This window comes from Balaenoptera acutorostrata, chromosome 18, assembly GCF_949987535.1.
Source record: "Balaenoptera acutorostrata chromosome 18, mBalAcu1.1, whole genome shotgun sequence".
Lineage (NCBI taxonomy): Eukaryota > Metazoa > Chordata > Mammalia > Artiodactyla > Balaenopteridae > Balaenoptera > Balaenoptera acutorostrata.
The window spans coordinates 18912037-18923744 of NC_080081.1; the positions used below are offsets into that span (position 1 = coordinate 18912037).

At 37.4% G+C, this 11708-nt stretch overlaps 1 non-coding gene across 1 annotated transcript; it reads left to right on the forward strand.

Moving 5' to 3' along the window:
- The first annotated feature begins 1825 nt into the window (after positions 1-1825).
- Positions 1826-1929, forward strand: LOC114235841 (U6 spliceosomal RNA). Its single transcript, XR_003621932.2, has one exon. It is a non-coding gene; the product is annotated as a U6 spliceosomal RNA (small nuclear RNA).
- The last annotated feature ends 9779 nt before the right edge of the window (positions 1930-11708 follow it).

The following is an 11708-nucleotide window of genomic DNA, read 5'->3' on the forward strand; positions in this document are numbered from 1 at the left end:
ACAGACTGAAAAAGATATTGCTGCAATTTATGTCAGAGAGTGCTCTGCCTATGTTTTCCTCTAGGAGTTTTATAGTGTCCCATCTCACATTTAGGTCTTTAATCCATTTTGAGCTTATTTTTGTGTATGGTATTAAAGAATGATCTACAATGAGATATCACCTCACACCAGTCAAAATGGCTATCATCAAAAAATCCACAAAGAATAAATGCTGGAGAGGGTGTGGAGAAAAGGGAACCCTCCTACACTGTTGGTGAGAATGTAAATTGTACAGCCACTGTGGAGAACAGTATGGATAGAGCTACCATATGACCCTCCTGGGCATAAATTGGGAAAAAAACATGGCCTGAAAGGATACATGCACTCCAATGTTCATTGCAGCACTGTTTACAACAGCCAAGACATGGAAGCAAACTAAACGTCCATCAACAGAGGAATGGATAAAGAAGATGTGTTACATATATAATGGAATATTACTCAGCCATTAAAAAGAATGAAATAATGCCATTTGCAGCAACATGGATGGGCCTAGAGATTGTCATACTGAGTGAAGTAAGTCAGACAGAGAAAGAGAAATATCATATGATATCCCTTACATGAAGAATCTAAAAAGAAATGATACAGATGAACTCATTTACAAAACAGAAACAGACTCATAGGCTTAGAGGATGAACTTATTGTTACAGGGGGGAAGAGTGCGGGGAAGGGATAGTTAGGGAGCTTGGGATTGACATGTACACACTGCTATATTTAAGACGGATAACCAACAAGGATGTACTGTGTAGCACAGGGAACTCTGCTCAATGTTATGTGGCAGCCTGGATGGGAGGGGAGTTTGGGGGAGAATGGATACGTGTATATGTATGGCTGAGTCACTTTGCTGTGCACCTGAAACTATCACAACGTTATTAATAGGCTCTACCCCAATATAACATAAAAAGTTTAAAAAAAATAAAGAAAGAAAACCAGATATGTGAAGTTAAAGAATTTAGCACTCTTCTATGTGTGGGAAGATGCAAGGGTCTGGGCTCACTGAAATCATCCCTTTGATCTGCACCTCAGCCATCTGGGGCCTGTGTTTTCACATCCTGAGTTTCCTCACTGTGGGGAGTGGCCGCAGTCTGATGGCTGCTAGATGGCAGGTATTCCTTCCTTCCTGAGTCTCCTCAGGGCTTAAGGGCTCATGCTGGAAGGCTGCAATCATTGATGACTGTGACATCCTTTGTTTACTGATGTGGCAGGCAATATTCCATTTATCACTGTCTATATTTCTACCAACATTCGATATACACATGATTACTTTTGTATTCTCTAAGAAGATGGAAGATGTATTCTCCTTTCCTTTCTGAACTCTCAGCAGGATCACTTTTAACAGTCCGTAGGCTTTTCCTAACATGCACCTCAAAACTCTTCCAGCCTCTAAAACAACTTCCACATTTTTCCGTATTTGTTACAGTGGCACCCCACTTCTTAACTACCAAAGTCTATCTTAGTTCAGGCTGCTATAACAAAATACCATAGACTGGGTGGCTTAATAAACATTTATTGTAACAATATTGATATGATTATCATGTCAATATTGATGTAAATGAGAATACTGTTGCATATGAAACTGCATATATCATATTATAAAATCAGTGTTTAGGGACTTCCCTGGTGGTCGAGTGGTTAGGACTCCACCCTTCCATTGTAGGGGGCCTGGGTTTGATCCCTGGTCAGGGAACTAAGATCCTGCAAGCTGGACTGCATGGCCAAAAAAAAAAAAAAAAAAAATTACGTATTGAATGGGGATTAAAACTAATTTAAAAAGTTGTTTAAAAATCATGTATGTTTTGGCAGCACATACACTAAAATTGGAATGACTCAGAAAAGATTAGCTGGGTCCTTGCAAAAGAAGACACACAAATTAATGAAGCACTCTGTGTATTTTGTGAAGCATGTACTCTTAGAGATTACTGTTTCGTTGTAAATCTGAAAGCGATCCTGCAAGACATTCAATGGTGGATAACCACTTTTAGAGAAAGTAGGTTAATAATTTTTATACTTTAAAGTAATTTTTAAAGTTTAAATTTTGCATTTTAAGTGCTAAAAGTGACCTATTTTATTTTCTGAATTAACACTACATTCCCCTGTACTTTACCTTTTTCTCTTGAAGTGAATTTAGAATTAAATAATATTTTAATGTGGTGTTATTACAGTGTAGTATAGAGATATTGTATATAATCCACCAACTCATTTGTCATCTACTGGAGATTTCCAAAGGGAATAAAAAATAATTTAGACATTAAAAAATAGGTATTGATAGGACTTGCAGATTATCATACTAAGTGAAGTCAGAGAATGATAAATACCATATGATATCCCTTATATGAGGAATCTAAAAAAAAAAAAATGATACAAATGAACTTATTTACAAAACAGAAACAGAGTCACAGACTTAGAGAACTGAATTTATGGTTACCAGGGGGGAAGGGTAGGGATGATGGATGGATTGGGAGTTTGGGATTGATGTGTACACACTGCTATATTTAAAATAGATAACCAACAAGGAACTACTGTATAGCACAGGGAACTCTGCTCAATACTCTGTAATGACCTAAATGGGAAAAGAATTTGAAAAAGAATAGATATATGTATAACTGAATCACTTTGCTGTACACCTATAACTAACACAACATTGTTAATCCACTATACTCCAATATAAAATAAAATTTTTAAAAAAATATTGCAGAAGCATCATACATATTACAAGCATATTAATCGACAGTGTGAAATAATAAAGAGGTACCTTGATCATAACAATTTATTTTGTTCTTTAATTATTTGTTACCTGCTGCATCTGACTTTTCTATATATATGTTCACATCCAGAGAGGCAAAATTTTAAATACCAATTTATAATTAATTTGAAAAATTTATTATACCTTTATCGTTGTTTGAGCTCAATTCCTTTTGAGAATTCATCACTGAAAAGGTGTTGAGGTGAAAGAAAAGGTGAGAAGGAAAGGTAATTTTAGGAATATCAGAAAAATGTACCGTGCATTGCAATGTCAGTTTGGAAAAATATGTGTAGCATAGTAATTAGAGTAATAAAAGACAGTATGTAAAACAATATGTCTAAAGTTCAGACCTTGAGTATTTAATGAATATGCAACTTGATTTAGATAAAAGCAGTTGTGACCTGTCCTGATGAAATGGAAGAGAACTGGCTTATAAAGTTAAAAAAAAAAATAAATGAGGAGTAGCAATGTATGAGTTAAACAAATATATATTTATTTCAAAACTGAATATTCAAACAAGAAATAAAGGAACAGCTTTATGAGAACAAAATGCAAATTGTGGTTAATATTGACATGATCTGTGATTAATGACATGCGGAAAGAAACACACGCTAAGAATTGGTACATTATTTTATTGGCAATACATTCTGTTGTAGAGAAGTCACAATTACATCTGTTTATGGTTATATATTTCTTAAAGTGTCATTTGTGACTTCTGAAAATGTTTTTATTAAGGGTTTGTATCTAATTCGATCTGTACCCAAAATAATCTTGGTATCAATGACATGAAGTGTTGAAAACACTTTAGTAAAATGATCATTTCATAATAATTGAAAGAAGTGGAGTCATTCAAACAATTTATACCTCAAAATTTTACATACAAAACATGAATTCTCGATGTTTTAAAATTGATTACAGTAGAAAATAATATAGAGCTCTATTACAATAGAGACTGTTCATTCGAAAGCATTTCTGTGTTTTTTCCCACTACTGCTATTTATTTCATCCAAACAAAAATATTTGCAATTTATATACCTGACAGTATCTGATAAGTCCATTTCTTCTTCTGTTAGATAAGTTTATTCAGATGCCTACCCTTAAAATAGTGCTAAACTATCTCATGCACAGTTCTCTTGGTGGGCATGTTTTTTTTGTTTTTTGTTTTTTTTTTAAATTTATTTATTTATCTATTGATGGCTGTGTTGGGTCTTCGTTTCTGTGTGAGGGCTTTCTCTAGTTGCGGCAAGCGGGGGCCACTCCTCATCGCGGTGCGCGGGCCTCTCACTATCGCGGCCTCTCTTGCTGCGGAGCACAGGCTCCAGACGCGCAGGCTCAGTAGTTGTGGCTCACGGGCCTAGTTGCTCCGCGGCATGTGGGATCTTCCCAGACCAGGGCTCGAACCCACGTCCCCTGCAATGGCAGGCAGACTCTCAACCACTGCGCCACCAGGGAAGCCCCCGGGCATGTTTTTTAACCATGTATTTTCCTACATCACCTTGGATACAGCTGACTAATCCAGAGCAAATAGTTTACCCAGGGCAATGGATATACAGCCTGGTCAGGTGTTTTTAAAATAAAAGATGCACAAATTACTCTCAATGAAATTTGAATTAATTAAATCTGAGAGAATAAGGTATATAAGATTACCAGATGAACGGTATGAGGAAGAGTTAGAATTAAAAACTACACAATAGAAAATGTCCAAATCAAAGTTACGCGGTAAAGCAATTATTCTTAAGCAGAAGAATGTTATTGGTAGAGAGAGGTGTACAGTAACAACCAGATACACAGTGAGAGAGAAAACTGATGTTGCAGTGCAGCACAGCCCCGTTGGTTTGGGATGACTTCCACATCTACTCTGCATGCATCTCCACAGTAACCTTCTTTCTTTGACTAGGCGTATCTTCCTTGACAAAATAGTGCTGTGCCAGATCTAAAGAACTCAGAGGGTAACTTGTAAAGCCATATAGGGGAGAAAATTCTTCCATTCCAACAAAAATTTCTCTGAAGAATTCCTCTAAGAACTTCTTCTTTTATCTACAGGTCAGCAAATTGGGCTCCAAAAGTTATTTCATATGAAAGTATATACAAGAACCATTAATTGCCTACTTCTAAGATTAAGAATCCTGACAGTTAGTGGAATTATCCTTGTAATTTCCAACAAGACAATCCAACTTTTCATGGCTGAAGCCTCCAAAGAATCTAATATGTTGGTTTTAATACACACTGAGGAAAAAAATAGGTACTAATCTGCATTTGTGTATTAAAATCAAAACAACATCTTAAGAAGACTAATTATAAAGATAACTGATAGACACAAAAGGATAAACTTGGATACTGATTGCCCTAATTATCAAAAGAGGACCCACGTTAAATTATTTTTAAGGGCCTTTCCTCTCCTGCCCCTCCCCCCTCAGTTTTTTTTTTTAAATATAAATTTATTTATTTTATTTTTGTCTGTGTTGGGTCTTCGGGCTTTTCTCTGGTTGCGGCGAGCAGGGGCTACTCTTCGTTGCGGTGCCTGGGCTTCTCATTGTGGTGGCTTCTCTTGTTGTGGAGCATGGGCTCTAGGCGTGCAGGCTCAGTAGTTGTGGCACATGGGCTTAGTCGCTCCGCGGCATGTGGGGTCTTCCTGGACCAGGGCTCAAACTCATGTCCCCTACATTGGCAGGCAGACTCTTAACCACTGCGCCACCAGGGAAGCCCCCCCTCCCACCAAGATTTTGAATATTAGCAATTGGAACTAGAAACCTCATTGTCACATTTTTGCATTATTAAATGATAGCACTTAATTCATTTCATTTTTACCAGCTTGTTAGAAATATTCATTATGCAGAAATCTTAGCCCCAATGACTCCTTACTGAGTAAAGCTATTATGCTCATTTCAATACTTTTAGTAATCTGTCGCATTTTAATTCTTCCTTTGAAATAGTGAATATTGAATAAAATTGAAATCCCTTAAAATATTATTTCAATCTACAATTCAAAAAAATTTTTAAAGGAGTAAAAGGGCATGTGTCCTATGACTGGATCCACTTAAAAGAGAGTGCCTATCTTGTCCAGATCCCCAGAGGGACAAAAATTCGAATGAGTTAACATTTCAGTTTTAAATTACCCTCTTCTGTTTAGATTTTAAATTTCTGAGTGAGTTACACTAATCTATATTCAACACTGTTTTGTTGGAGTAGAAGGGCAATGGTTATGTGTTAAAATTCACTTGGGAAAAGAACAAGGTCTACAAAGAAAAAAAATTAAATAAAGGAGAGTAATATTTATCATAAGAACTACTTTTTAGACCTCTTTTCCTTGTCCTTGGAAGAATTTTAACTGAAGAGAAATATTACTTATACTGTTTTGCTATTCTCTTGAGTTCTGTGACAGGATTAGCTGGCAGGAATCTTGGGGCCAACTTGAATATGAGGCTACGAAGGGAGAAAAGCAAATCAAACTCAGCCTCCAGAAGTTTCTCTGCTACACTGGCTGCCTGGGAGGCTGCCTCATTGTTCTGTGTCTTTTGGGGGTTAAGATGCTGGCACTTTTTCCTCTGAATATGACTGCTCTGTGTCTATGTCTGACCCTTAGGATGTCATAGTGCTTTTTAGACTATGGGAAGTCATTTGGGAATTATCAAATGCATTAGGATTATAAGTAATGATTTTATAATTCTCATTTTGCTCCAGCTGGGAATCAGAAAAATATGCTTCATATTTAGCACTTTCAAAGAAATTTAATGAAGCATTACTGAAGTACTTCTTGCTGATTCCATTTTTTACAAGGTGGCAAGCGTGCCAGCTCGCAATTATTCAAGTCAGTGGCTAACTCTCAATGAGCAGAGGGTAATTTCATTTTAACCCATTGTTACAATTTCCTCTTCCAACTCATCTAAAATGTCAGAAGCACTTTCTGGAAATATATTTGAACTATTTAGTTTTCTTTCATTTTTATGTCTCCTGGTACAACTCCCACATTGAAATTGCTCTCGTGTGAATCACCAATGAATTTCATGCTATGAAAGCAAAAGGATGTTTTTTGGTGGTGTTATCTTGCTTAACCTCTTTTCATTCATTCATTCATTTAATGAGTTATTGAACATTTACTATCACCAAGCACTGGGAAACAGAGGTGCACAAGACAGAGAGAGACCATGTCCTTATGGTATTTATAATTTAGTTTGAAAGACTGAATAGGTAATTATAGAGGTGTTAAATGTTAGGAAAAAAGTGCCTTGGGAACATATAATGGAGACCTACTCTAGCTTTGAAGTTAGAAAAGGTCTCTCTGTGGAAGCAATTTTTACTTGGGTTCTAAGTGTAAGTAAAGAGTTGATTTGTGAAGTGGAGATAAGCAAGACATTTAACAGAGGAGAAAGCAATTTTCACTTTCTCAGTTTTCTTTCAGTTAACACCTACTCAGCTACCAAAGTAGCACTAAATCTAGATAAGAAATAATGAGGATTTAAAATCAGGCACAAAAATGAATGAATGTATGCAGATATATTAGGAATGTGGATTTAGTGACTGCATGCATATGAAGATGGGGGAGGGGGTAAAGTTAAGGAGGTCCTCGAGGTTAGTTTGGGCCACTAAGTAGGTGATGGTGTCCTTTCCTAAGACTGGGAACACTGAACAGCAGCAGGTTTGGGAAGAGCTCATAAACCCAGTATTGCGTGTGTTGAATTTGAGGGGGTTGAGAGAAACTACTGGGAATGTTAAATAATCAATTAAATGTATATTGCCCCAGAAAAGAGGCTGAAGATGCATATAGATATCTTAAAACAAACAAACAAAGAAACTCATCATCACACACAGCAAAATATGATGCCAATTCCCTGATCTCTTTGTGATCATGGGTCTAGCATCCATGTTGTCATCAAAAACAGAAGACCGAGACACATTTATTCCTCATATTTTCTTATTTCCCATGTCTTTTCCATCATTGTGTCCCCCCAATTCCACTTTTTAAATTTCCTCGTCCTCACCCTGTAGCACTTTCTCGCTTCTCTGGGGGATTGCAATAGCCTGCGAATTCAAGCTCTTTCCTCAGTAGCATTATTAAAATGAATATTTATATTGCTGCCAGAGTGAGCCATTTAAGATAGAGAACATTCCTGTGTTTTCTTTTTTCTCTTCTTCCCAATGTTAACTTCTAATAGGTCTTCTTATGCTTCTGGATAATGCCAGTGGAGTGTTATCTCTCAGTTTTCCATACTTCTATTTTTCCAAAGTATATATGGGCATAAAGTCCCTTTGATTATTTTCTCCTTTGCCAATTGCTTTGCTTAAAGTCTAGCGTATAGATTGTAAAGCATTACTTTCATCATGGAAGTAACAGAGAGGAATAAGACAATGGTTAACAGCATAGCCCATGAAGAAAGGCTATTAGCATTCAGAATCCAGCCCCAATATTTACCAGCTTGGTGACCTTGGACAATTAAACTACCTGTGCTTTATTGTCTTCACATTTAAAACAGGTATAATAATAGTGACTATTTCACAGTATTGTTCTGAGGATTGAATTAGTTAGCACATTAAAGTGCTTAGAATGGTACCTGACACAAAGAAAACACAGCATGTCACTATTATTATTAACTATATAAAGGATGACTTCTGAATACTAATAAAAGAGGGACTTTATATATTAACTAAATTAATTATTAATGTAGTTAAGATTTATTGTGTAGCTGAGGTATGACAGGCACTGCCCCAACACTGGTTATATAGGAGCAAACATAAAAAAGTATGGTTTCTTCCATCATGAAAAATAGCACCTGGAGGAAGAAATGTACATTACACATCTGTGAGAAGTGATGTGCTTATCAACAGCTGAACATCACACGGACATAGCATATTTAATATTTTTGAAATAAGATTTATCTTTTTATTCTAAACCTACTTTGCTTTTGCTTCTTGGTTTCAATAATGGAAATATGTACTCATTTGCTCTATTCAGAACTGGGAATTGTCCTCCATTCCCTGCCCCTTGATTCATGTATTTAACAAGTATTCATTGGGTACATTCTTTGGTGATATAACATTAAACGTAATGGATACAATCCCCACACCCTCAGAACCAATGCGATTGTGAATATCTGTATGGTCAGGCCACCCAAGGTGGCTGTTCTCTTGCTCTTTGTACATCCCCTGCTCAACCAGTGTCTGCTTCACCTACACCCTATTCACACGACCCACCTTCCTACATACTTGCCCCTGCCCCAGCTAGTGCTTGTTCTAACCTGTAGCTCAGAACATCACCACCATGATAGCTTATCAGAGGGACAGTGAGGGGTGCGCCCTTCTGCTAGTTTCTCTGGTAACCGATGAGCCAACCTGTTGGCCTGTGTGGTGCAGCCCAACAATATTTCACATTCATGGTAAGTTTTCCTTAAAGAGGTAGTGGTCTTGTTGGTGAGAAGAAGTCAAACATCTAAAGCACTAAATTGCATTAAATAGTTAACTCATTCAAGGAAACAATATAAGAGCTGCTATAAGGCAGCAAGTGACTCTAAAGAGAAGGAACGAGGATTGCAGAGTTAGAGGGGGCCATCTTTTTCAGGAATGGTCACCGAAGCTTTTTATATTAGACATGGAATTTATGAGATGGAGGACTTGAGGCAGGAGATAGATGGGCCCTCAGGGCAAAAGGTTTGAGTTTGTTCCCTGTGGACCCGTACTCCAAGATGGGAATAACAGGACAATTGAGAGAAGAGGCTGGGCCCTGCCCAGATAGAAGACAAGAGACCACCTGTTCCTCATTCTTGAAGTCAGGAGACCTCCTGACTACACATGCACAGAAAGGCTCCTTGGAGGTCAAAACGGGAGTGATGCCAAGTGGCCAAATCTACCCACAGGCCTCTTTGGTAGAATCCATCTTGGCTAAGAGATACACTCGCACACATGGGAAAATCCTGAGATATACCAGATATGGACTTTGAACCAGGCAAATCAAAATGATTGGTCCAAGGAAACCCAGAAGAAATGCCCCATATAAGTGATTCAAACTGCCACGAGGGCGCGACTCTCTCTGAGCCCACCTGTGTGTCTATCCACTCGTGCTGTACTCTTTTCTCCTAATAAATACTTTACTTGTTTCACTACTTTCCGTCTTTCTGGGAATTCTTTTTCTGCAAAGTCGTAGGGCCAGGACCTTGTCACTGACCCCTGGTCTAGTGGCTGGGATTCGGCGCTCTCACTGCCGCGACCCGACTTTAATCACTGGCCAGGAACTGAAACCCTGCTTCAAGCCGCTGCAGGCCGAGGTCACCCGAGATCAGTCTTACATAAGGAAGGAGGAAATATGACATTCCAGAGAGACTGAGTCAAATTCATTGTTTTCCTTTAATTTCTGGCCAAATGCCTGACTGTTGGGACTCCATCTCAGCCCCAGATTGGAGGTCTAGATCTTGGAAGTAGAAAATGACATTGAAGAAGACTCAAAAGTCACATTATATTAGCAAGTACCTAGCCAGTCCACAGGGAATCCTAACACCCACCCAACCCCCAAAGCTAGCTTTTTTGGTGTGCTCATAATTTGTCCATTTTTGCCAGAATTGTTTCTGTACATGGTTACTAAGGATTTCTGAAATGGCAGAATGGATCCAAAATTACTTTCATAGTGCTAGAATAAAGTTTAAGAGAGCTTGTCTTGGACACAAAACCCACCCCCAGAGCTTGTTTTGTCTGCATTTTCATGAAACCTCAGTTAGCCTTATCTATTTTCTCCATGTTTATCTCCGCTGATTCTTGTTCCCATCAGGCCTGTCTATAGATTTGTTTATTCCCCCTGCCAGTTGACAGTGACCTTAGCACATGCTGTGCCAGTAAACTTATTTTGTGAGTTCATGGTCATTTGTTTAAATTCTGCCTGCTCTATGACCCTGGCTTTCCAGACAAATTTGGGGTTCCCCATTAACATAATTCCCTGATCTAATACACAATCGTTTAATGAAAGGAAGGTATCTTAATTAAAACATATGATTAGCTGTGTCAATTCAAATGAAAATGACTCTAATTTAAACAAAGGCATAGAATTTTAAAGTTAGAAGGGGCCTCAGGGATCACCTAGTAAATGAATGGTTTTGGTAATTGTTCTTCCCTGCTGTGTGCATTAGCATCTGCATTTTATTCACTGCTGTCAAATACATACTTTTAAAAAAGATAATAAGACCTTAAGAATATGGAAAGTTCCTAATAGTTGTACTTCTTAACAATCTTGCTAAAGTCCTCTGACCTTACAGTTCATGACATAATTATTTATTAGTCTAGGGATAGAATCATTTATGGCTTAGAGTAGATAATAAAAGGGATTACTACCCAGGCAGTTTCTTCCTTAAACTCAGTTTTCCTAATCTCTTTTCCTATGGCAACAGAGCAATTACTTTTCAGCTTGTTGATTCCTTTGTACTTTAAATATAGATAAATGTAATCATGCTGAAAACCTGGGGGGTTAGCTAGTGCTCCTGAATTGAAATCCCAAACTGCAGAAAAGCATTGATTCACAGCTTAGTTTTCTACAAAACCTGGTTACAACTGTATGTAAAGAACTAGATGGCCCTGAAGTAAATCTATAACTGTCACCACTGTGAAGAATAAAGTCTAATATGCCTGAATCTTGATTAAAACATTATTTCCAGAAAATGGAATAAGTTTGTTGGTTTTTGTTTTGTTTTTTAAGAAATTACAAGTAAAACTTGGTTGATACGCAAAGAAAGACTATAAAAATAAAAGGATGCTTGGCTTAAGATGGGGAGAAGGAAAATGATACAGCAGAGCATAATCTCTGGAATATGTAAAAGAATCAAACAAATCATACAAGGAAACCAAATTATGCCAAAGAGAGTGTGTTTTAAAGTTAATATTGTACAAGAAACCAAGTAAGTTTAAGGAATGTAAATCTGTGTATCTCACAAGAAATGAGTCTTTCAAAGATTAG